The sequence below is a fragment of the Zonotrichia leucophrys genome, chromosome 21 (genome assembly GCF_028769735.1).
Source record: "Zonotrichia leucophrys gambelii isolate GWCS_2022_RI chromosome 21, RI_Zleu_2.0, whole genome shotgun sequence".
Lineage (NCBI taxonomy): Eukaryota > Metazoa > Chordata > Aves > Passeriformes > Passerellidae > Zonotrichia > Zonotrichia leucophrys.
The window spans coordinates 1,814,524-1,839,431 of NC_088190.1; the positions used below are offsets into that span (position 1 = coordinate 1,814,524).

At 43.3% G+C, this 24,908-nt stretch overlaps 1 protein-coding gene and 1 long non-coding RNA gene across 4 annotated transcripts in view; one reads left to right on the top strand and one right to left on the bottom strand.

Annotated features, from left to right (window-relative positions):
• Positions 1-9,597: 9,597 nt before the first annotated feature.
• On the bottom strand, positions 9,598-12,240 carry LOC135456534 (uncharacterized). Its single transcript, XR_010442566.1, has 3 exons — positions 12,071-12,240; positions 11,295-11,397; positions 9,598-9,698 (listed from the first exon to the last, which is right to left on the bottom strand). It is a non-coding gene; the product is annotated as an uncharacterized LOC135456534 (long non-coding RNA).
• Positions 12,241-12,347: 107 nt separating this feature from the next.
• The window catches only part of MIB2 (MIB E3 ubiquitin protein ligase 2), a 61,871-nt gene continuing 49,310 nt past the window's right edge, over positions 12,348-24,908 (top strand). For all 3 annotated transcript variants that reach the window (XM_064730433.1, XM_064730434.1, XM_064730435.1), the window contains exon 1: positions 12,348-12,483. The gene's annotated coding sequence lies outside the window, so the exon portion shown is untranslated. The remainder of the gene's footprint in view (positions 12,484-24,908) is intronic.

The window sequence follows — 24,908 nt, forward strand, 5'->3', positions numbered from 1 at the left end:
TACCAGGTGTGTGATGCTCATGGTGTGTGATGCTCATGGTGTGTGATGCTCATGGTGTGTGATGCTCATGGTTTTACCAGGTGTGGATGTACATGGTTTTACAAGGGTGTGATGCTCATGATTTTACCCAGATGTGTGACGGTTTTACCAGGTGTGTGATGCCCATGGTTGTACCAGTTGTGTGATGCTCATGGTTTATCCCAGGTGTGTGTTGGTTTTACCAGGTGTGTGATGTTCATGGTGTGTGATGCTCATGGTTTTAAACAGGTGTGTGATGCTCACAGTTTTATCCCAGGTGTGTGATGCTCATGGTTTTACCCAGGTGTGTGATGCTCATGGTTGTACCCAGGTGTGTGATGCTCATGGTTGTACCAGCTGTGTGATGTTCATGGTGTGTGATGCTCACGGTTTTACCCAATGTGTGATGCTCATGGTTTATCCCAGGTGTGTGATGCTCATGGTTTATCCCAGGTGTGTGATGCTCATGGTTTTACCCAGATGTGTGTTGGTTTTACCAGCTGTGTGATGCTCATGGTTGTACCAGCTGTGTGATGTTCATGGTGTGTGTTGCTCATGGTTTTACCCAATGTGTGACGCTCACGGTTTTACCAGGTGTGTGATGCTCATGGTTGTACCAGCTGTGTGATGTTCATGGTGTGTGATGCTCATGGTTTTACCCAATGTGTGATGCTCATGGTTTTACCAGGTGTGTGTTGGTTTTACCAGGTGTGTGATGCTCATGGTTTATCCCAGGTGTGTGATGCTCATGGTTTTACCCAATGTGTGATGCTCACGGTTTTCCCATGTGTGTGATGCCCAAGCTGACCCTTAAATGTCCCTTCCAACCCAAACCATTCCCTGATTTTGCCCCTCACGGGGCAGCCCGAGCTGGTGGAGCCTTGCCCGGGTTCTGAGCTCAGATCTGAGCCCCCCGGGTTGGCAATGAATCCTCTCTGCCTGTGAGGGCTCGTCTCCATCTGAGCTCACAAGGACGTTTCTGCAGGAACTCTGCCAAGCTCCCTCTCTCAGGCACCTGGGGAACGAGCAACAACCACAGCAGCTCTCCCGCAGCAATTCCCCTCTCAGAGTCTGCCTGGTGGCTTCACAAATGTTGATCAAACGAGATTCACAGCCCTGCTGGGAATTGCTTGAGTGGCACTTCTGTCACCCCCACCTGTCATTGGCAAAACTGAGGCACAGCGTTCCTGTAAGGTTGTGATTTATCCAAAATAACTTTTTTAAGGTAGGATTTTTTTTTTTACCCCCCTCCCCAAGCATTTTAAGTGGATTTGGTGGATTTGCTCTGGCAGACCTTGCTGGGAATGGGGTGATTTGGCTCTGACACAGCTTCCAGTGACCATTACAGGCTTTCCTTAATGAATTAACTGATTACTGCAGCTCCTTCTGGACTCCAGAGCAGCACGGATGGGAAATGCCAGGGCAGAATTTGTCTGCCATGGACTGAGTGTGCAGGACCAGGGAAAAGCTCATTCCTGTCCCCAGATACTCAGTGCAGGACACTCCACTGTGCCAGATTTACTGCCCAGCCCTGGGGCTTGCTGAAAGCTCCAGCACCTCTTCAGGCTGTTTGGAAGGAGCTGGAAAGTTCTGTCTGCATCCTGAGGACTGAGCAAATCCATGGCATGAGGGGTTTCAGTCTCAATTTTGCCTCTATTCAGCACATTCTTATTTTTTCTTTTTTTTTTTTTTGTATTTTTAATTTTTTTTCCCTCCTGCACTCATTAATTACTTCCTCGTGTGCTGATTCCTAACTGAGAAACACTGGGAGGTTTTTTTGAGTTTTTTGACAGAGAGAAGTCTGGAAAAGGTCAAAATCTAGATGAGGGGATGTTTATCTGAGGAGGATTTGATTGACAAAATGTCTGTGAGCAGGCACTTAATACTTTTATAACAAATAACTTTTTCCCTCCTTCCCCATGTGCTGATTCCTGCCTGGAAAACACTGGGAGTTTTTGAGGTTTTTGACAGAGAGAAGTCTGGAAAAGGTTAAAATCTAGAAGAGAGAATGTTTATCTGAGGAAGATTTGATTGAAATCAAAATGAAATGATTCAAAATGATTTTGAAATCACAAAATGTCTGTGAGCAGGCACTTTTGTAACAAATAACTTTACTCCTGCAATAAACTCAGGAGTGTTTAGATTCAACTCCATTTAAGTCAGGAGGGTTTAGATTTAACTCCGTATTTCTGCACCCGATCTAAGGCCAGTGAAAGCTAAAAGCTTCACGTTCATGTTTTACCAATATTTGAACGATTCAGAGGATTCTTCCTCATACAAATCCCACAATATCCCACAGCTCTAAAATCTGCACGGGTATTTTTTAGGGAGATACAGAGGAGGAGAAACCCCTGGGGTAACAAACCAAGGAAACCCAACCCCAAATGCCTCGGGGATTATCTGATCATCTCCTTTTGCTCCTCTAATCCAGGGCGATCACATCTGACGGCAGCTTTAAAATAATAATCTGAGCAGAACGAGCAATTCCCATGGGAAAGCTCGGGGTGGGGGATGCTTGCACAGAAAATGCCATTTTTCCCCCTGCAGAACAAACAGCGAGCATTGACCATCTGTGCAAGCTGCAGCCTTTGAGTCAGAGCTTTGGATCCCACAGCAGGGTTTAACCAGCTCTGGGAGTGTTTTCAGGTTATGCCAGTTCTGTCAAGGAACCGAGAGGGATGGATGGAAGGATTGTTTAGGGGTTGAATTTTTATAAATATAGAGATAAATGTGCTGCATTTCACACCCTGAAGGCTTTGTGGGGTTTGGATCTGCCTTCCAGAGTTCCAAGTGGATTTGGGAGCACGAGGGGAACCAACACTCCTGAGCTGCCCTTCCCCACACAGAAATTCCCAATTCTGTTCCTCCAGCAGCAAAAATGCCCCAAAATGTCAATTCTGTCAAGGAACCAAGAGGGATGGATGGAAGGATTGGATTGTTTAGGGGTTGAATTTTTATAAATATAGAGATAAATGTGCCGCATTTCACACCCTGAAGGCTTTGTGGGGTTTGGATCTGCCTTCCAGGGAATGCCAGTGCACAAATGCAGGGCAGGAGGAGCCCAGGGGATGAGAAATGCCAGGCACAAATGTCTGAGGGTGTTCCAAGTGGATTTGGAGGGGAACCAGCACTCCTGAGCTGCCCTTCCCCACACAGAAATTCCCAATTCTGTTCCTCCAGCAGCAAAAATGCCCCAAAATGTCAATTCTGCCAAGGAACCAAGAGGGATGGATGGAAGGATTGTGCTGGGAAGGATTGTTTAGGGGTTGAATTTTTATAAATCTACAGATAAATGTGCTGCATTTCACACCCTGAAGGCTTTGTGGGGTTTGGATCTGCCTTCCAGGGTTCCAAGTGGATTTGGAGCACGAGGGGAACCAACACTCCTGAGCTGCACAGAAATTCCCCACAGAAATTCCCCACACAGAAATTCCCCACACAGAAATTCCCAATTCTGTTCCTCCAGCAGCAAAAATGCCCCAAAATGTCAATTCTGCCAAGGAACCAAGAGGGATGGATGGAAGGATTGGATTGTTTAGGGGTTGAATTTTTATAAATCTACAGATAAATGTGCTGCATTTCACACCCTGAAGGCTTTGTGGGGTTTGGATCTGCCTTCCAGGGTTCCAAGTGGATTTGGAGCACGAGGGGAACCAACACTCCTGAGCTGCACAGAAATTCCCCACAGAAATTCCCCACACAGAAATTCCCAATTCTGTTCCTCCAGCAGCAAAAATGCCCCAAAATGTCAATTCTGTCAAGGAACCAAGAGGGATGGATGGAAGGATTGGATTGTTTAGGGGTTGAATTTTTATAAATATAGAGATAAATGTGCTGCATTTCACACCCTGAAGGCTTTGTGGGGTTTGGATCTGCCTTCCAGGGTTCCAAGTGGATTTGGAGCACGAGGGGAACCAACACTCCTGAGCTGCACAGAAATTCCCCACAGAAATTCCCCACACAGAAATTCCCAATTCTGTTCCTCCAGCAGCAAAAATGCCCCAAAATGGCAAAAATGCCCCAAAATGTCAATTCTGCCAAGGAACCAAGAGGGATGGATGGAAGGATTGTGCTGGGAAGGATTGTTTAGGGGGTTGAATTTTTATAAATCTAGAGATAAATGTCTGAAAGTGTTCCAAGCAGATTTGGAGGGGAACCAGCTCTCCTGAGCTGCCCTTCCCCACACAGAAATTCCCAATTCTGTTCCTCCAGCAGCAAAAATGCCCCAAAATCGAACCATTCCTTGGGACCTCGGTGTCTCCAGGGTGAAGGGCTGGGAGAGCTGCAGAATTCCTGTTTCCCATAACGAGAAGTGACAGCTCCTAATTAGAATTCATTAGCGGCAGCCCCGCGGAGAGGATGGCACCGTTTTTCAGGATGTGTTGCTGGAATGATTTTTCATCTGACGATGACAACTTGGCTCGGTTGCAAATGTCCTTTGAGTCATTTGTTCTGAGCAGATGAGATCCCAGAACCTCAGCAAAGCCTGGGCACGGCCATGGTACAAGAGAAGGGGAATGAGGAGCAAATTGAGGCAGAAATTAGGTTTTTTTTGAGTTACAAGGTAAAATTCATCCTCTAGGTGAGCATTCTGTAGGAGATCCACAATTACTGAATGTCTGGATATTCTGGCATTTATTTGGCATCTACCTTAAAATCAGAGTCAAAATATTCTGAGAGAAACTCTTTATTCTTTTAAAAAATTGTCTTTACTCCCAGAATTTACAGTGCAAAAAAACTTGCACCATGTGAATCTAAGGTCAAAGTATTCTGAGAGAAACTTTTTATTCTTTCAAAAAATAGTCCTTACTCCAAGAGTTTACAGTGCAAAAATCTGCCACCATGTGAATCTTAGGTCAAAGTCAAAATATTCTGGGAGAAACTCTTTATTCTTTTTAAAAAATTGTCTTTACTCCCAGAATTTACAGTGCAAAACGACTTGCACCATGTGAATCTTAGATCAAAATATTCTGAGAGAAACTCTTTATTCTTTTTAAAAAATTGTCTTTACTCCAAGTGCAAAAAACTTCCACCACGTGAATCTCAGGTCAAAGTCAAAATATTCTGAGAGAAACTCTTTATTCTTTCAAAAAATAGTCTTTACTCCAAGTGCAAAAAAACTTCCACCATGTGAATCTCAGATCCTCTGGGAAAAACCCATTTTTGCCTTTTATTTCCACCTCATGTTTTGCAGTTTGGACTGGGAAAAACCCCCAACTTTGCCTTTTATTTCCACCCCATCTTTTACAGTTTGGACTGGGAAAAACCCCCAACTTTGCCTTTTATTTCCACCCCATCTTTTACAGTTTGGACTGGGAAAAACCCCCAACTTTGCCTTTTATTTCCACCTCATGTTTTACAGTTTGGACTGGGAATCTCTCTTGCTTTGAGTCCTGGACCAGTGTGTGATTTTGTGTGATTTGGGTTCGTTTTTCCTCAGAAAGGCAGGATTCAGGAGGTGCAGATCTCCAGGAATTATCATTAATACAATTCTATCATTTTCCCTGCTGTGGGTGAAGCACCACTTGTCACCGAGCTGCCGTGGGGGGGATTTCTGGGCAAAACGAAGAAGGTTTGAATTGCTGTGAATGAATCAGGCGATGGTGGGAGGAGGAGGAGGCAGCAGCAGATCTGTTCTGGTGCCTCCTCCGGGATGTTCTGCTGCTCTGTGGCACCTCAGGACAGCAGAGAAATGAGAATTGCTCATCTTCTCCCTCAGAGATTTCCCCTCATCCTCTGCCTGGCTTCATCCCTGCAGAAATCCCCGGCACATCCAGCTGCAAAGATCATTTCATGTGGGATCTCAGCACTCAGTCCTGAGGTGCCACCGAGAGCACCCTTGGGGGGCTCGGGAGTCCTGGAATGTTCCAGAAGTGTCTGGTGGCTGGACTTTGACCCTACACAGGAGACGACACCTGTATGAGGACAGGAGGATTTCACCGGGGTGAATGGTGAAGGGATTGGTTAATTAGAGGGTGAGACACAGGGTTTAGGATTTCTGTACAGGGGGGTTTAGAGAAGTAAGATGGAGGAATTGGGGCGTGTCCTGTCCTTCTTCTTCTTCTTCTCCTCCATCTTCTGTGGTGATGGTGGCACTTTGGGATTGGTCATTACTAAAAGTGCACCGGGCAATAAGAATAAATGGTATTGGGGAAAAATGATAAATATTGTACACGTAACTTTGGGTATAAAGATAGGTGACTGCCCGGAGGGCAGGGAGTGTGCTCATGGCTGGCTGCTGAGCAGAGCTCTGTCTGCCGAAAAGAAAATCTTTTAGATAAACAATTAATAAACATAAAAACCAAAAGAAGAACTGAAGCCTCTTCTGGTCCTTTGATACGCGGGCTGCCCCAAGGCCACCCCGGGCCTTTCCAGGCCCTTCAAACAGCCCAAAACCGGACAATTTCTGAGCGGCTCGAGCCGGCGTTCCTGCACAGGAGGTGCCAGCAGGGAGGTTTCAGTCTGGGTTTTGATGCCCCCATTTAAGCCAAGGGCTTAAATCATCTCTGCTTTGTCACTGCGCGTTAACTGTGGGCAGATTCAGGGGGAGATTTCAGACATTGCTTAATCATTGTTGGTTTTTAATAGAACGGATTTTCCTGAGCCATGAATTGGGGTCCTGAAAATCCCATTCTGCATTTTTGTGAACATGGATCATGGGAACACACTCCAAAGGGTCTGGGTGCTTAAAATCCCATTGGTTTTTCATAAAACAGATTTTCCTGAGCCATGAATTGGGGTCCTGAAAATCCCATTGGTTTTTCATAAAACAGATTTTCCTGAGCCATGAATTGGGTCCTGAAAATCCCATTCTGCATTTTTGTGCACATGGATCATGGGAACAACCTCCAAAGGGTTTGGCTGCTGAAAATCCCATTGGTTTTTAATAGAACAGACTTTCCGAGCCATGCTTTTGGATCATGAAAATCCCATTCTGCATTTTTGTGAACATGGATCACGGGAACAACCTCCAAAGGGTCCTGAAAATCCCACTCGGCATTTTCTGCACATGGATCATAGGAACACACTCCAAAGGGTTTGGGTCCTGAAAATCCCATTGGTTTTTAATAGAACAGACTTTCCGAGCCATGCTTTTGGATCATGAAAATCCCATTCTGCATTTTTGTGAACATGGATCACGGGAACAACCTCCAAAGGGTCTGGGTGCAGAAAATCCCATTGTTTTTTCATAAAACAGATTTTCCTGAGCCATGCTTTTGGGTCATGAAAATCCCACTCAGCATTTTTGTGAACATGGGAACACACTCCAAAAGGTCTGGCTGCTGAAAATCCCATTGGTTTTTAATAGAACAGATTTTCCTGAGCCATGAATGGGGTCCTGAAAATCCCATTCTGCATTTTTGTGAACATGGGAACACACTCCAAAGGGTCCTGAAAATCCCACTCAGCATTTTTGTGAACATGGATCATGGGAACACACTCCAAAAGGTTTGGCTGCTGAAAATCCCATTGGTTTTTCATAAAACAGATTTTCCTGAGCCATGCTTTTGGGTCCTGAAAATCCCACTCAGCATTTTTGTGAACATGGATCATAGGATCCATGAAAATCCCACTCAGCATTTTTGTGAACATGGATCATGGGAACACACTCCAAAAGGTTTGGCTGCTGAAAATCCCATTGGTTTTTAATAGAACAGACTTTCCTGAGCCATGCTTTTGGATCATGAAAATCCCACTCACCATTTTTCTGCACATGGATCATGGGAACACACTCCAAAGGGTTTGGGTCCTGAAAATCCCACTCAGCATTTTTGTGAACATGGGAACACACTCCAAAAGGTCTGGCTGCTGAAAATCCCATTGGTTTTTTCATAAAACAGACTTTCCTGAGCCATGAATTGGGTCCTGAAAATCCCATTCAGCATTTTCTGCACATGGATCATGGGAACAACCTCCAAAGGGTTTGGGTCCTGAAAATCCCATTGGTTTTTCATAAAACAGATTTTCCTGAGCCATGCTTTTGGGTCCTGAAAATCCCACTCAGCATTTTTCTGCACATGGGAAAATCTTGATATTCAGCAGCTTATTCTGAGTTCCTTTTCTCTATCACACTGCTCCTCCACACAGCCTTGGCCTTTAGGCACAGCCACCCCAGAATTCAGCCAGCTTTCCACCTGGCACTGCTGGGACACAGCAAAGGCCAGAATTCTGACCCAGATTTCCTCATTTTTCAGTGATGCTGGCCCAGATTTCCTCATTTTTCAGTGATGCTGGCCCAGATTTCCTCATTTTTCAGATGCTGAGCACTGGAGGGATTCCTGCCTTAAATATTGTGTGGAGCAGCCACAGGAGGAGGAAGCGGCTCCAACTACCCCTCAAAAATCAGAATTGTTGCCACAGGTTCAGGGTCTGTCCCTGCCTGCTCCTGCTACCCTTAATTATTCTTTTTTTGCTTCATTTTCCAGTGCTAAAAATAGGGAGGGGATAAAGAGGAATCCCCCCTTGGGCTTGGGTTCTATTAAGCTGCGCTTCTTTTCAGAGGGGAAAATCAAAAGTGGAACTGAATTTCCTCAAAGTTGATTCCCAGAGCGGGGCGCTGGAGGGATGTAGGTCACTTTGCTTTGTTCTGAGCTATAAATAAATTGGTTTTTCCCTGAAAAGTGGGAGCAGACTTTATCCAGGTCACTGCCTCTGAAGGGAACAGCAGAGGCTCCTGCTGCCACTCCCAGGCTCTGCTTTTAAGGACAGATTCTCCAAAATAAATTTTTTTTCATGTATTAATTGTGCAAAATAGCACTGCAGGACATGCACTTGGATTAAGTTATATTTTATTATTTTTTAAAATTTAAAATAGATACATTTATATATTTAATGCATTTCTATTTTCTAATGTACTATTAAATGATTTATTTATGTATACAATAATTTTTATAATATGTATTTTATCATAGTCTGTATTATGTATTATTCTATATTATTATATGTAATTATAACAATATAATAGTATATATTATTATAATAGATAATTATATAAATATACTTTATATAATATATATCATGTCAATTATTATATATATTATATATTATATATTATATATACACATTTATATATATACACACACACATATATATATACATATATATATATATACATATATACATATATATATATATATATATATATATACACACATTAATATATTATTTTCTATTTTCTAGAGATATTTTTTACCTCTACAGATCCATAAAACACATTTTGGGCAGCCTATTTTCCCCACCATCACCAATATATTTTTATCCCACCAACATATTTTGATCCCATTAAATATTCACCTTCAAGGAACATCACAAAGGGATCAGGTGGCTTGAGTTTTCCAGGTGTAAAATGCAAAATATTAAGGAGCTTCGTTTTGGGGAAAAAAAAAAGCAATTTAAAACATTATTATTGTTCTATTATTATTATTTTATTATCAACAATATATTTATTTTATATATTTTAATGATAACAATGACAATAACAACAAAATGACAATAATAATAACAAATAAATAAATTTAATATTTTAAAATTTAAATTTTTGAAGAAATCCATTGACCCTGGAGTTGCTTCCATGGCTGCCAGAAGGTGCTGAAGGAAGTTCATGAATATTTCTGTGGAACAGCGGCATCCAGTGGGCAAAGAGCAATTCCTGCTGATTTCCTCAGAAAACCAGGACAGGGCTACAAAAAAAAGAGAGGTTTCTCCCCAATATTTACTGCTTTGCAAACAGTAATTTTTATTTTTAATTTTAATTTTATTTTTAAAAGAGAGAGTATCTTGAATTTTTTTTTAATTTTAAACAATTAATTTTAATTTTGTTTTTAAAGCGAGTTTAGCTTGAATTTTAATTCTTTTCAATTTAAAAATATTTATGTTTTAATTTTTTACTTTTTAAAGAATGAAGGCTTGAATTTTCGGGTTTTTTTTAGTCATAAAACATTTTTCATTTTTATTTTTTAAAGAGAAATTAGCTTGAAAAAAAACCCCCTAACCTGAAATAACTCAGAGCCTGGATGTGCAAGCTCCTGTTTAGAACAAGTGAGTTCTAAACAAAAGTAAGTCCTGAATTATCTCAGTATCTATTGAGTGATCCTAAAACTCAAATTTAAGTCCTGAATGATCTCAGTATTTATTGAGTGAGCCCAAAAATCATAAAATAAATCCTGAATTATCTCAGTATTTATTGAGTGATCCCAAAACTAAAAAATAAATCCTGAATTATCTCCATATTTATTAAGTGATCCCAAAACTCAAAAGTAAATCCTGAATTATCTCAATATCGAGTGAGCCCAAAACTCCACAGTAAGGCTTGAGTTATCTCAGTATTTATTATTTATTGAGCCCAGCATTTATTGAGTATTTATTGAGCTGAAAACTCAAAAATAAATTCTGAATTATCTCAGTATCTATTGAATGAGCCCAAAACTCCAAGAATGATCTTCCCAATTGGTGCTGGCTGCACTCACCTGCTTCTAATTCATTTTTTAATTTAGATTAACACAAATCTGCCTGGCCAAAATTATTGCTGATAAGGTATTAATGCTGCAAAGTCAGAGGAGTTTGTGTGTTTTTACCTGACAGGAGAGGGCAGGGTATTAATGCTGGCAAGGTTTTACCTCACTTTAACCAGAGTTTTTAGGTAAAATCAGTGGAGTTTGTGTGTTTTTACCTGACAGGAGAGGGCAGGGTATTAATGCTGGCAAGGTTTTACCTCACTTTAACCAGAGTTTTTAGGCAAAATCAGTGGAGTTTGTGTGTTTTTACCTGACAGGAGAGGGCAGGGTATTAATGCTGGCAAGGTTTTACCTCATTTAACCAGAGTTTTTAGATAAAATCAGTGGAGTTTGTGTGTTTTTACCTGACAGGAGAGTGCTGGGTATTAATGCTGGCAAGGTTTTACCTCACTTTAACCAGAATTTTCAAGGTGTTTCTGAGCTCAGAAGGATGAAGTCAGCAGAGTTTGTGTGTTCTGCACCTGACAGGGGAGTACAGAATATTAATGCTAGTAGGGTATTAATGCTGGCAAGGTTTTACCTCACTTTAACCAGAGTTTTTAGGCAAAATCAGTGGAGTTTGTGTGTTTTTACCTGACAGGAGAGTGCAGGGTATTAATGCTGGCAAGGTTTTACCTCACTTAACCAGAGTTTTTAGATAAAATCAGTGGAGTTTGTGTGTTTTTACCTGACAGGAGAGTGCAGGGTATTAATGCTGGCAAGGTTTTACCTCACTTTAACCAGAGTTTTTAGGCAAAATCAGTGGAGTTTGTGTGTTTTTACCTGACAGGAGAGTGCAGGGTATTAGTGCTGCCAAGGTTTTCCCTCACTCAGGTGTCTCTGAGCTCAGCAAGGGCAAAGCCAGCAGAGTTTGTGTGTCCTGCGCCTGACAGGAGAGAGTCACATGAACGCTGTCATCGCTGTTGGCATCACAGACGTGACACAAACGCCTAAATTGCCTCTGAAGGTAATTACAAAAGGAGTAGTCCTGTGGTTTAAGGTTCAAGGCCAGGCTGGATGGAGCAACCCGGCCTTGTGGAGGGTGTCCCTGTACAAAAGGGGATTGGAGCTGGGGGATCTTTAAGGTCGCCTCCCACTCGTCCATTCCACGATCCAGGTGTTTAAATTCACCTCTGGTGGCACTTCAGCCACCCACGATCTCATTCCAGGCACAAGGCTGGGACAGGAGGAGTTCAGAAAATCATGAATTCCCTTCATGGAATCACAGAACGGTTTGGGTTGGAGAGGGACTTTAGAGATCACCTCATTTCACCTCCTGCCAGGGACACCTTCCACGATCCCAGCTTGCTCCAAGGCCTGGCATTGAACACTTCCAGGGACGGGTGCCTCACTCCCTTCACAGTGCAGAATCCCCCCAATATCCAACCTAAACCCACTCTTTTAACATTTAATTCCGCTAAACCAAGCACTTGTTGGACTGAGCGATCCTAAACCCCCCAAACACGCAGCCCACTAGCATGCCTCCCTCATTCCCTCCCGCGGGCTGCGCGGCCGCTCCGCCCGGGCAAACCGGGCACTGCCCCGACCCTTCCCCTCACCCCCGAGCCGAGCCGGGCCTGGGGCTCCCCGTGGGCACCCCTTGGGCTCCCCGCGGGCTCCCGGGAGTTGTAGTCGGAGCGCCCGGAGCGGAACTACGGCTCCCGGCTGCCCGCGGGAGCGCAGGCGGGGCGGCCCCGGGGCCGAGCTGCGGCTGCGGCAGCAGCACCGCGGGGACGCGGCGGCCGCGGGGACACGGCCCGGCTCCGGGGACACGGCCCGGCTCCGGGCAGCGGGGGTTTGCTACAGCCACACCGGGAGGTACCGGGATAAGGGCGGATCCCAGCCCCGGTGCCCAGCTTCACCCGCGTTCTCCGCCCGCCCGGGCGCCGCTGTGGGCATGGAGGAGGGACGGCGGCGAGCGCAGCGCTGGGCTTGTGGCTCTGGGGATCCTCGTCTCTGCCTTGGCGCTGAGGTACGTGCCTGGCTTTCCCCGGGGTGTTCCCCTCGGGATGGGGCAGCTGGAAGGGACCGGGGTGGTTCTGGCCCCTTTAAACCCGGGTGGTTCTGGCAGCTGTAGCCGGGATTGAGCCCCTTTTACCGGGGTGGTTCTGGCCCCTTCATCCGGGGTGGTTCTGGGAGCTTTAACCTGGGTGGTTCTGGCAGCTGTAGCCGGGATTGAGGCCCCCTTTACCGGGGTGGTTCTGGCAGTTGTAGCCGGGATTAAGGCGCCTTTACCGGCATGGTTCTGGCCCCTTTAAACCCGGGTGGTTCTGGCAGCTGTAGCCGGGATTAAGGCCCCTTTACCGGCATGGTTCTGGCCCCTTTAAACCCGGGTGGTTCTGGCAGCTGTAGCCGGGATTAAGGCCCCTTTACTGGCATGGTTCTGGCCCCTTTAAACCCAGGTGGTTCTGGCAGCTGTAGCCAGGATTAAGGTCCATTTACCAGGATGGTTCTGGCCCCGTCAGCCGGGATTAAACCCTGCTTTAGCCGGGGTAGTTCTGGCCCCTTTAGCCGGGCTGGTTCCAGGACCTTTAGCCGGGATTGAGGCCGCTGTAGCCCGGGTGCTTCTGGCGCCTTTAGCCGGGCTGGTTCTGGCACCTTTAGCCGGGATTGAGGCTGTTTAGCCCGGGTGGTTCTGGCACCTTTAGCCGGAACTGGGGCGGCTTTAGCCGGGCTGGTTCTGACATATTTAGCCGGGATTGAGGCCAGTTTATCGCGGGTGGTTCCGGCATCTTTAGCCGGGCTGATTCCAGTACCTTTAGCCGCTGTAGCCCGGGTGGTTCCGGCACCTTCAGCCGGGATTGCGGCCACTTTAGCCCAGGTGGTTCCGGCCCCTGTGGCCGGGCCTGGGCCCGCCCCGGCCCCGCTGTGCTCCAGCCCTGTCGGTGTTTCCCTGGCGGGTCTGAGCTCCGTCCTGTTCCCGGCAGGTCCTGCAGGTAAGGCCTGGCTCAATGAGCTGGGAGTGCTCATTCCTGCCGGGAATTTCGTTTTCCCTGGAGCGTGTGGGGAAGGAAGCTCGGAGCTGAGGCACGTGTGGCTTTTTCTCTCCCGTGTTTCTGTATTTCCAATCTGTGAATGGAGGCCACACTAAACCCAGAATAAACCCGGAGAAGTTGGTGCAGCTGCACTAAAGGCACTGGAGGTGTTTGCTCTCATTTCACTGCCCATGCTCAGCTGCAGAATTACTTTGTGATTGTCACAAATTCTGATTCCTACCTCGCTGGGAAGCAAGCGAGCCCTGGCTCACCTTCATGGAGGTCACTTGAGCTTGGCTTTACTGCTGAACCTTCTCTCTTTTTGGCTAAGAGCCTCATGCACTTCTCTGTTGCTATAGGAGGAGTGTATTTGGCTCAAATGAGATCCCATTTTTATTTCTCCTCTGTTTAGCAACTCCCTGCTTTCCTGAAACTGCTTGCTATGGAGAATGATGCAGTTGTTCATCCTTCTAGGACCTTCCTCCGTGCTTGTTTACCTGTTGAGTTTTTCATTCATGGTTTCAGGATCTGGAGGAGTGAATTGTCAAGGGATGCAGCTGCTGTAAATAACCCACACCCCCCGTTTTTATGGTGGGAGTGCTGCTGTGTGACAAATAGATAATGGAGATGTGAAAGGGGAAGCTTCCACAGCCTTGGCAGAGCTGGAGAGGTTCTTGCCCTGCTTTGAGCTTTGCTTTCTGCTCTGAGTTGTAGGTGTCTGTGTTTGTGTCTGGAGCAGGTGGTGTTTTTCGGTTCCTTTAAAAAGTTCTTTTTGGACTCACAGGGCAGTGATTGGGTGTCTCTGTGTAGTCTCAGCTCTGCCACTGGTCTATCCTCAGCACCTCGTGTCTGTTTTTCAGACTGATTTAATTCTGTGCTGGAAGGGCAGGGGTTCTTTAGGGTGCCTGCAGCGTTGTTAGCAGACTGTCATTTAACAGCATCACCACAGGCTCTGTTTTATTGAAGAGTTATTTCCTTTTTAGGCTTCACAAAGGTGATTGTGTTCCCCATGCCTTCCTCTTTGCACAGCTCTGTGAGTCACTGCCATCAGAAGGAGCTTCATTTCTGTGTGATACTTGGCTCAGCACAATTCTCTGCTTATTCTGATTTTGCTGTACAGCATCATATGTTTTGACATTTATTTTGAGTGCATGTTTGGAGCTCCGTGGCTGCGAAAATCCTGTGCCAGATTCGTGCATGAGGAATCTGTTATTCTCCTGCTTTGCTCTGCAATGGGCACAGTGCTGCCTGTTGTTTCTTGGGTGACTTGCAGGACTTAAATATTTCTTTTCCCTCGGTACCAGTGTTTGAAATTTCCAAAAAAACACAGAAAAAATCCTCCAGAATTTAGTTAGGAATATGGAATCAGCAAAGTTCCATTGATGTGCTGGCAGGATATTCAGCTGATTGATCCTGGGCCTTGAGCCACGATCCCTGATGGAATCCCAAGGGATTTAGGGTTTGAAATTTCCTTCCTTCAGCTGATTGATCCTGGATAGCAGGATGAGCTATCAAGGCCCATCAGGGATCCAGCAGGTTTTATGCTCCAGCTGCCTCGTGCCGGGCTGGACGAGCTGCTTTTCCTTTGGAAAAATTGGAGGAGGAGGAGGAAAAATTGTGTTGCTGATAATCCCTTTGTGCTGAGGGTCCCAGAGTTTAAACACCTGTGAGCCACAGCTCTGTGTTTCCTCAGGACATCAGAGTTAATTCCTCTTGATTTTTAACTTTTTTAAACTCCTCAGAGTTTAAACACCTGTGAGCCACAGCTCTGTGTTTCCTCAGCCCCACTGTTCAACCCTCAGGACATCAGAGTTAATTCCTCTTGATTTTTAACTTTTTTAAAAACTCCTCAGAGTTTAAACACCTTTGAGCCACAGCTCTGTGTTTCCTCAGCCCCGCTCAGGACATCAGAGTGAATTCGTACACCGTGAGCCACAGCTCTGTGTTTCCTCAGCCCCGTTCAGGACATCAGAGTTAATTCCTCTTGATTTTCTCAGACTCCTCAGATAAACGACCTGTGATGACACTCTGTGGCTCGACACTGGACATCGACTTTATGGGCAATCATGTCATTAAACTTAGGAACTTTTAAATGCTTGAAGTGAGATTTTAGCGGTAAATAGGAGCTGATGGCTGGTGTGAGGGAGATGCAGAGCTCCACACCATCAGCTCTGGGCCAGATGGCCTTCTTGCCTCTGAGAAATGTATTAGAGCAATGTCAAGGAAGAGCACGGCTGAAATCCTCTGCCAAGACAGATTTCTCACTGCTGGAATATGTTTCTGTCTGATCCTCTATTTCTGGATGATTGAGAATAGTTCTGGAAGGGGTTTTGCTGAGGCCACCTAGTCCATCCTTCCCCACAAGGCGTGACAAAGTGCACTGAAACCCTTCCTGATGGATCTGTGAGCTTGTTGGAGATTTTCCAGCTGCCCTGGGTGGTTGTGTTTGACTTTATGAAACTGGAGTTTTTTAATATTGTGGCTTTGTCACTGCTCTGGGCACAGAAAAAGGGGATGCAGGTGGTTGATTGTTGACCTCTTAGTGCCAAGGGCCAGAAAAGTGATGGTGATTCCTGGTAGGAAATGCAGAAAAATCACTCAATACAATAATTATTGAGGTTTTGTTTCTTTTCCACAGAGGTCTTCCATGGAAAAGCTAAAATACCATTCTCCCATTTTTTTTCTATGCAAAGATCTTCATTCCAGCTTAGGAAATAATTGGTTTTTTTTCCTTAAACATTACCTAGTGGTTGTGTGTGTGGGCAGGGAGTATTTGTTTTTATTTAAAGTAAAGCAATATAAAATTAACTCAAGAGATCTGCTATTGAGGAAAAAGTGGTTTAAATGCTGAAGAATCACTCAGTGCAATAATATTGAGTTTTTGTTTCTTTTCCACAGAGATCTTCCATGGAAAAGTTTAAATACCATTCTCCCCTTTTTTTCTATGCCAATATTTTCATTCAAACTTTCATTCAAATAATTGGGTTTTTTTTTTACTTAAACAACATTACCTAGTGGTTGTGTTTGTGGGCAGGGAGTATTTGTTTTTATTGTAAAGCAATATAAATTTAACTCAAGAGATCTGCTATTGAGGAAAAAGTGGTTTAAATGCTGAAGAATCACTCAGTGCAATAATATTGAGTTTTTGTTTCTTTTCCACAGAGATCTTCCATGGAAAAGCTAAGATACCATTCTCCCCCTTTTTTCTATGCCAATATTTTCATTCAAACTTAGCAAATAATTGGGTTTTTTTTTACTTAAACAGCATTACCTAGTGGTTGTGTTTGTGGGCAGGGAGTATTTGTTTTTATTGTAAAGCAATATAAAATTAACTCAAGAGATCTGCTATTGAGGAAAAAGTGGTTTAAATGCTGAAGAATCACTCAGTGCAATAATATTGAGTTTTTGTTTCTTTTCCACAGAGATCTTCCATGGAAAAGTTTAAATACCATTCTCCCCTTTTTTTCTATGCCAATATTTTCATTCAAACTTAGCAAATAATTGGGTTTTTTTTTTACTTAAACAACATTACCTAGTGGTTGTGTGTGTGGGCAGGGAGTATTTGTTTTTATTGTGAAGCAATATAAATTTAACTCAAGAGATCTGCTGTTGAGGAAAAAGTGGATTCTCATCAGCTGCTGAGCTTTTTCAAGGCTCCAGGCTCGAATCTGCAAACCGTCAGCTCCAATTAAAGCAAATGGCTGGAGCTGTTTTTCCTCCCTCCTGGAGAGAACACAGTTCATCACAAGCCAGAAGGAAATTTCATCATGAGCAATGAGCAATTATCCCATGGGATGGAATAAGGGAGATCCACGAGATGCCCAGTGTGAACTTTCATTTAGAATCACTTTTAATTCTCCGCTGGCCACACCAGCACTGATCTCAGCAATTTGGAGCCTGAAATTTTCCCTCCATGGTGGAGGGAGCTTGTGCTTTTGTAGGATGTGATTGATGATGTGGAAATGTGAATTTTGAGCATCCCTGACCTTTCTGTTTCTGGCAGGCAGGGAACAGGACAGGAAAGGTGAAATTAAGGAATTCCTCAGGTGTAAGGATTGCTTGGGAAGGCAAAGAGACTCCAAACATTCCCCTTTTCCATTTCTTCCCCCATTTTTTATTGCTGAGCACCTCAGGGTGCTCCTTCTGTGTAATCACTGTTAATTCTCCACTGGCCACACCAGCACTGACCTCAGCAATTTGGAGCCTGAACTTGTGCTTTTGTGGCGTTTGGTTGGTGTTGATGTGGAAATGTGAATTTTGAGCGTCCCTGACCTTTCTGCTCGTGGCAGGTTAACCATGGTAGAGAACAGGACAGGAAAGGTGAAATTAAGGAATTCCTCAGGTGCAAGGATTGCTTGGGAAGGTAAAGAGACTCCAAACATTCCCCTTTTCCATTTCTTCCCCCATTTTTTATTGCTGAGCACCTCAGGGTGCTCCTTCTGTGATCTTTCACTTGGAATCACTTTGAATTCTCCACTGGCCACACCAGCACTGATCTCAGCAATTTGGAGCCTGAACTTGTGCTTTTGTGGGGTTTGGTTGGTGTTGATGTGGAAATGTGAATTTTGAGCATCCCTGACCTTTCTGTTTCTGGCAGGCAGGGAACAGGACAGGAAAGGTGAAATTAAGGAATTCCTCAGGTATAAGGATTGCTTGGGAAGGCAAAGAGACTCCAAACATTCCCCTTTTCCATTTCTTCCCCCATTTTTTATTTCTCCCCTCCCAAATTCCTGTGCACCCTCAGTGGGAAGACCAGGGAAGTTTTGGATTGTTCAGCCCCAGTTTAACCCAGAGCAGGGAAGGAAATGAAGGAATCCCAGCCAGGCCCAGTGCCCTGTGCTGTGCCACAGCTTCTGCTGTTTTTTTTTATTTTTATTAATTTTATTTGTGGTTTGTGCTGGTGTTTCCTAAAGGTGCTGTTTGCATTTCGGGGTTTGAAATCAAATATTGACCATTGTGCAATCCAGATTCATCCCGTGCTTCAGTCCTGCGCTTAGCTGGGAGCTGATTCATGAAAAACACTCAGTGTGCCTTTGCTGCTGGCTGATCCCTGTCGCTTTCTGTTTAATTAATTACAATTTCTGCTGACAAAAAGCCCTTTTTTGGTGCACGGCTCTGGGTGACAGAGCCAGCTGGGGCTCGGTGCAGATCAGCGTTACAATTTTGGAGCAGGTTCAGTTTTCTGTGCCTGTGGAAATCACAGGGAGGTGAAATCTGAGTTAAATTGAGGGTTCAAGGCCAGCTCAGTGCAGCTTTTGGCTCCTGCCATTCTCACTCACAACGAGCCCAAAATTCAGGGTGTGCAACTTCTCTCTCATTTTTCCGCCTTTAGGTGGGAAATCATTTATTTAGATCATTTATTCTGCCCATTTTTTAGGAAAGCAGAATGCTGGAATGAAGGGCTTGCACAAAGCTCCTGAATATTAAATTTATTGGTGCTTCCTTTAGATCTACATCCTTTAACAAGGTGAAATTCATAAATTTACAAGGTGAAATTCATAAATTTACAAGGTGAAATTTGTACATTTACTGGTTTATGTCCATTTATTAGGAGACCAGAATGCTGGAATGAAAAGTTTGCACAAAGCTCCTGAATATTAAATTTATTGGTGCCTCCTTTAGATCTACGTCCTTACACAAGGTGAAATTAATAAATTTACAAGGTGAAATTCATAAATTTACAAGGTGAAATTAAAGAATTTACTGGTTTGTGTCCATTTTTTAGGAAAGCAGAATGCTGGAATGAGGAGTTCACACAAAGCTCCTGAATATTAATACATTTATTGGTGCTTCATTTAGACCTACAATCCTTTAACAAGGTGAAATTAGTGAATTTATGAGGTGAAATTCATAAATTTACAAGGTGAAATTAGTAAATTTACTGGTTTATGTCCATTTTTTAGGAAAGCAGAATGCTGGAATGAGGAGTTTGCGTAAAGCTCCTAAATATTAATACATTTATTGGTGCATCCTTTAGACCTACATCCTTTAACAAGGTGAAATTAAAGAATTTACAAGGTGAAATTAATAAATTTACAAGGCGAAATTTTTAGGAAAGCAGAATGCTGGAATGAGGAGTTCGCACAAAGCTCCTGAATATTAAATTTATTGGTGCTTCCTTTAGATCTACAATCCTTTAACAAAGTGAAATTCATAAATTTACAAGGTGAAATTTGTACATTTACTGGTTTATGTCCATTTATTAGGAGACCAGAATGCTGGAATGAAGAATTTGCATAGAGCTCCTGAATATTAAATTTACTGGTGCCTCCTTTAGATCTACATCCTTTAACAAGGTGAAATTAATAAATTTATGAGGTAAAATTAGTAAATTTACAAGGTGAAATTCATAAATTTACAAGGTGAAATTAGTCAATTTACTGGTTGATGTCCATTTCTTTGGATACCAGAATGCTGGAATGAGGAGTTCGCACAAAGCTCCTGAATATTAAATTTACTGGTGCTTCCTTTAGACCTACAATCCTTTAACAGGGTGAAATTAATAAATTTACAAGGTGAAATTCATAAATTTACAAGGTGAAATTAGTAAATTTACTGGTTTATATCCATTTTTTAGGAAAACAGAATGCTGGAATGAGGAGTTCGCACAAAGCTCCTGAATATTAAATTTATTGGTGCTTCCTTTAGATCTACGTCCTTTAACAAGGTGAAATTAATGAATTTATGAGGTAAAATTAGTAAATTTACAAGGTGAAATTCATAAATTTACAAGGTGAAATTAAAGAATTTACTGGTTTATATCCATTTTTTAGGAAAACAGAATGCTGGAATGAGGAGTTTGCACAAAGCTCCTGAATATTAATCAATTTACTGGTGCTTCATTTAGACCTACAATCCTTTAACAAGGTGAAATTAATGAATTTATGAGGTAAAATTAGTAAATTTACAAGGTGAAATTCATAAATTTACAAGGTGAAATTAGTAAATTTACTGGTTGAGGTCCATTTCTTTGGATACCAGAATGCTGGAATGAGGAGTTTGCACAAAGCTCCTGAATATTAAATTTACTGGTGCTTCCTTTAGATCTACATCCTTTAACAAGGTGAAATTCATAAATTTACAAGGTGAAATTAGTAAATTTACTGGTTTATATCCATTTTTTAGGAAAGCAGAATGCTGGAATGAGGAGTTCGCACAAAGCTCCTGAATATTAAATTTACTGGTGCTTCCTTTAGACCTACAATCCTTTACCAATTTGTAGAAATAGATGAAAAAACAGAGTGAGAACCACTCAGATATTACTGAAAGGGAATAAAACAACTCAGTGCCAGTGTAAAAATGAAATGGAAAATTCACTTTGGGCAGCCCGGATCAATGGGCTGGCATTTGCAAAGGCCGAGTGTTGATTGCAGAGATAAATCCTTGCTGGTTTTTTTTTACTGGTTATTTTTAACCAGTTAAACTGGTTATTTTTAACCAGTTCCTGGTTATTTTTAGCCTGGCTGGTTATTTTTACTTTTCCTCCCTTGTGTTTCAGGGAGCTGGAATGACAAGGTATTAAATCCCCGAGCAGAGCCTTATTAATCACCTGCTTTATTCTGTTTATGTAATACTCTGGGATTTAATTAGAGTTCAATATACTCCGGGAGCACGTGAGGTTTGGGAATTATTTCACCTCGCTCAGGATTTTATTTTTTTATTTGATGGATTTGTTTCACCGGCAGCAGCTGCCCCATATATTTGATTTTTTTAAATTTCACCTCAGATTAATTTATCATTAAAATGGTTTCATTTATCTGCTGTTGGTATTTAAACCACAAAAGCAGCATCTGCTCCTCTCTGCCTCCCTCCCCTGTGCCAGTGATGCTGTTTTGCACAATTTTAGACCAAACAAAATTCCTGATTGCATGAGGAGAAAGGAAGGAAAGTGTCATTGAGGCTTTGCAGAGGAATATCCTGGAATTCCAGGCTGGAAGGGACATTAAATCCCATCCCATTTTCCTGCTCCAAACCTGGCCTTGCACATTTCCAGGGATGGGGCAGCCTCAGCTTCTCTGCTGCAGGGTCAAAAAAATCAAAATATTTTTGCAGAAAATCAAAAATACTGATTTTCTGTGTGTTTTGCTGCTTTTCTGCTCTATTTTCCTCTAATATCAACTATTTTTGTGTGAATTTCAGTTTTTTGGCATGAATAATGAATATTACTAATTACCTTTCAGGTTTTTGACACGAATAATGAATATTACCAATTACCTTGGTGGTAAACTTTGCAGCTGAAAGCCTTGAGCAGAGGTATTTGATCCTGGTTGTGTTATTAAAGAGCACAAAAGTGTTTATTTCTGCCTTGCAGGTAGGGGAGCAATAATTGATGGTGCATTGAGCTGTGAAATTTGTGTCAGGAAAGGGAGAAAACCCTGCTGAGCCTTAATTCTGTAGGGAAATACAGAAATAGGGGAAAAAGTGCTAAAACCCAGCAGATTTTAATTCAATATGAGCTGGAGGACACCAAAATTATGGTGATATTTTTGATGTGAGGATATCCAAAAATAAGTCTTAAAATAGTGGAGAAAGTGGTAAAACCCAACAGTTTTTAATTCAATATGAGCTGGCTTGATTCAGCCAGGACACCAAAATTAAGTTGATATTTTTGATGTGAGAATATGCAAAATTCAGTCCTGAAATAGTGGAGGAAGTGCTAAAACCCAGCAGATTTTAATTCAATATGAACTGGGTTAATTCAGCCAGGACACCAAAATTGTGTTGATATTTTTGATGTGAGGATATCTAAAATTAAGTCTTGAAGCTTTACAGTGGTGGTAGCTGATTAATTTACACTTTTAATGACTTGTTAAGACTTTATTTAATGGCACTGGAAGAGGCAAAGAGAATGAAAAGAGTAAGAAATGGACAATTATGTTATTTTCAAATTTCAGTGTAATTCTGGCTGATTTGGGGGCTGATCAGTTGGGGAAATTGGGAATTTTGGGGAAATGTGGGATTTGAAATTACCTGAGGAAGCAAATCCTGCATGGGCAAATCTCTCTGAAGTGGAGCTATTCACAATTCAAACTGCAAAATATGTGTAAAGGGAAGAAAAAAAGCTCTATTTTATTTTTTATTTTTTTTTTTTAATTTTAGACATGTCCTCTGTTTACCATGCTGTTCAAATAATGTGATTTCACCAGGCCCTGATTTTTGTCAGCACTGGCTTCTGTTTGCTGTGAGCAACCTTTGCCTCCCAGCAGGTGGAAATTGGGCTGAAATACTGAAATATTGGCAGAAAGTTGCCACAATTATTGCAGCTTAAATTTTGTGGCCTGAAAGCTGAAATCCAACCAATTTCTCTTTTTTTCCAATGAACTTTTAGTGGGATTTCCTGCTGTGTCACAGCAGGCAAGGTCACGGTGTTAGATGAGGATTCAGAAATCTGGATTATTCCTTCACGCTTACCTGAAATTCCCATGGGAAACTGATGTTTCCTTTCTGAATTATTCCTGGCAGCTCCACCTGGAATAATTACAGCCCAGGCAGCATCAGGGGAGGAGTTTTTGCTTCAGTGAGTGAAACATTTCCACTTAGGGAAATCAATAATTCTGAGGTTTGGAGCAAGCTTTTCCCTCCTGTTGTGCATCTCCCCTGAGGAGGAGAGGGGAGAAAATGTGTGGAAAATGGAATATTCAGGTTAGGAAGGCATCCTCGAGGGCTGCTGGTGCTTTTTGTAAAACTTTGAAGGATTTCAGTATCACAGGGGTGCAGCTGAGCTCCGGCAGCATCCAGAATTTGTGGGAAGGTGCACAGGGAAATGTGGGTTTGTGAAGGATATTCTTTGATAATTCCTGCCACAATGGGTGTTCTTTGGTAATTCCTGCTCTTTGTGGGGCACAAAGAATATTCTTTGATAATTCCTGCCACAGAGAATATTCTTTGATAATTCCTGCTCTCACAGAGAATATTCTTTGATAATTCCTGCCACAAAGAAAATTCTTTGATAATTCCTGCTCTCACAGAGAATATTCTTTGGTAATTCCTGCTCTCACAGAGAATATTCTTTGATAATTCCTGCTCTCACAGAGAATATTCTTTGATAATTCCTGCTCTCACAAAGAATATTCTTTGATAATTCCTGCTCTCACAGAGAATATTCTTTGATAATTCCTGCCACAAAGAAAATTCTTTGATAATTCCTGCCACAAAGAATATTCTTTGATAATTCCTGCCACAAAGAATATTCTTTGATAATTCCTGCTCTCACAGAGACAGTGAGCACTGGTGCATCCCCAGCTCAACAGTGTCACATCCACCCCCACAAAAACAAATTAAAGAGTCCCCAGGGTGGCTTTTAGTGATGATGATGATGATGAGGGAGGATGATGAGGAGTTCCCAGGACAGCTGCTGTGATGCTGCCCTGCCGTGCCAGGTGTTTGGGTGTCAGAGCGCTGAGGGCAGGGAGAGGCCGAGGCTGAGCACAGATCAGGCTCACGCTGCAAATTTGCATCAAATTTTTTTTTTTTTTTTTTATGGTTTTGCATCAAACCGCTCCTCCACGCATTCAAAAGGGGATGTTTGGCTGGAGGATGGGTTTATTTTTAGGGTTTGGTGGTTTTCAGATGTTTTCATTGGTGGGTGGCAGCGTGGAAATCACATCCCAGGGCTGAGCTGCTGCTGGGCCGAGCACATCCCCTCAGCTGGGCCAGCTCCCCTCACTCTGTGTGCTGGCACTGAGGGAGCTCTGCTTGTGCCATCTGCATTATTGATCCCTTGGCATCCTTTTGGGCCTTATTTTAAAATTTTTACAAAATCTGGGCGTTGTGGATAGCCCAGGAGGAAGATCCAGGGCCCAGAGCTGCTGCTGGGCCGAGCACATCCCCTCAGCTGGGCCAGCTCCCCTCACTCTGTGTGCTGGCACTGAGGGAGCTCTGCTTGTGCCATCCCCATTTTTCATCCCCTGGCATCCTTTTGGGCCTTATTTTAAATTTTTTTCAAAATCTGGGTGTTGTGGATAGCCCAGAGGAAGATCAGGGCCCAGAGCTGCTGTTGGGGCTCAGCACATCCCCTCAGCTGGGCCAGCTCCCCACACTCTGTGTGCTGGCACTGAGGGGGCTCTGCTTGTGCCATCCCCATTTTTCATCCCTTGGCATCCTTTTGGGCCTTATTTTAAATTTTTGACAAAATCTGGGTGTTGTGGATAGCCCAGGAGGAAGATCCAGGGCCCAGAGCTGCTGCTGGGGCTGAGCACATCCCCTCAGCTGGGCCAGCTCCCCACACTCTCTGTCCTGGCACTGGGGATGCTCTGCTTGTGCCATCCCCATTTTTCATCCCTTGGCATCCTCTTGAGCCTTATTTTAAATTTTTGACAAAATCTGGGTGTTGTGGATAGCTCAGGAGGAAGATCCAGGGCCCAGAGCTGCTGCTGGGCCGAGCACATCCCCTCAGCTGGGCCAGCTCCCCTCACTCTGTGTG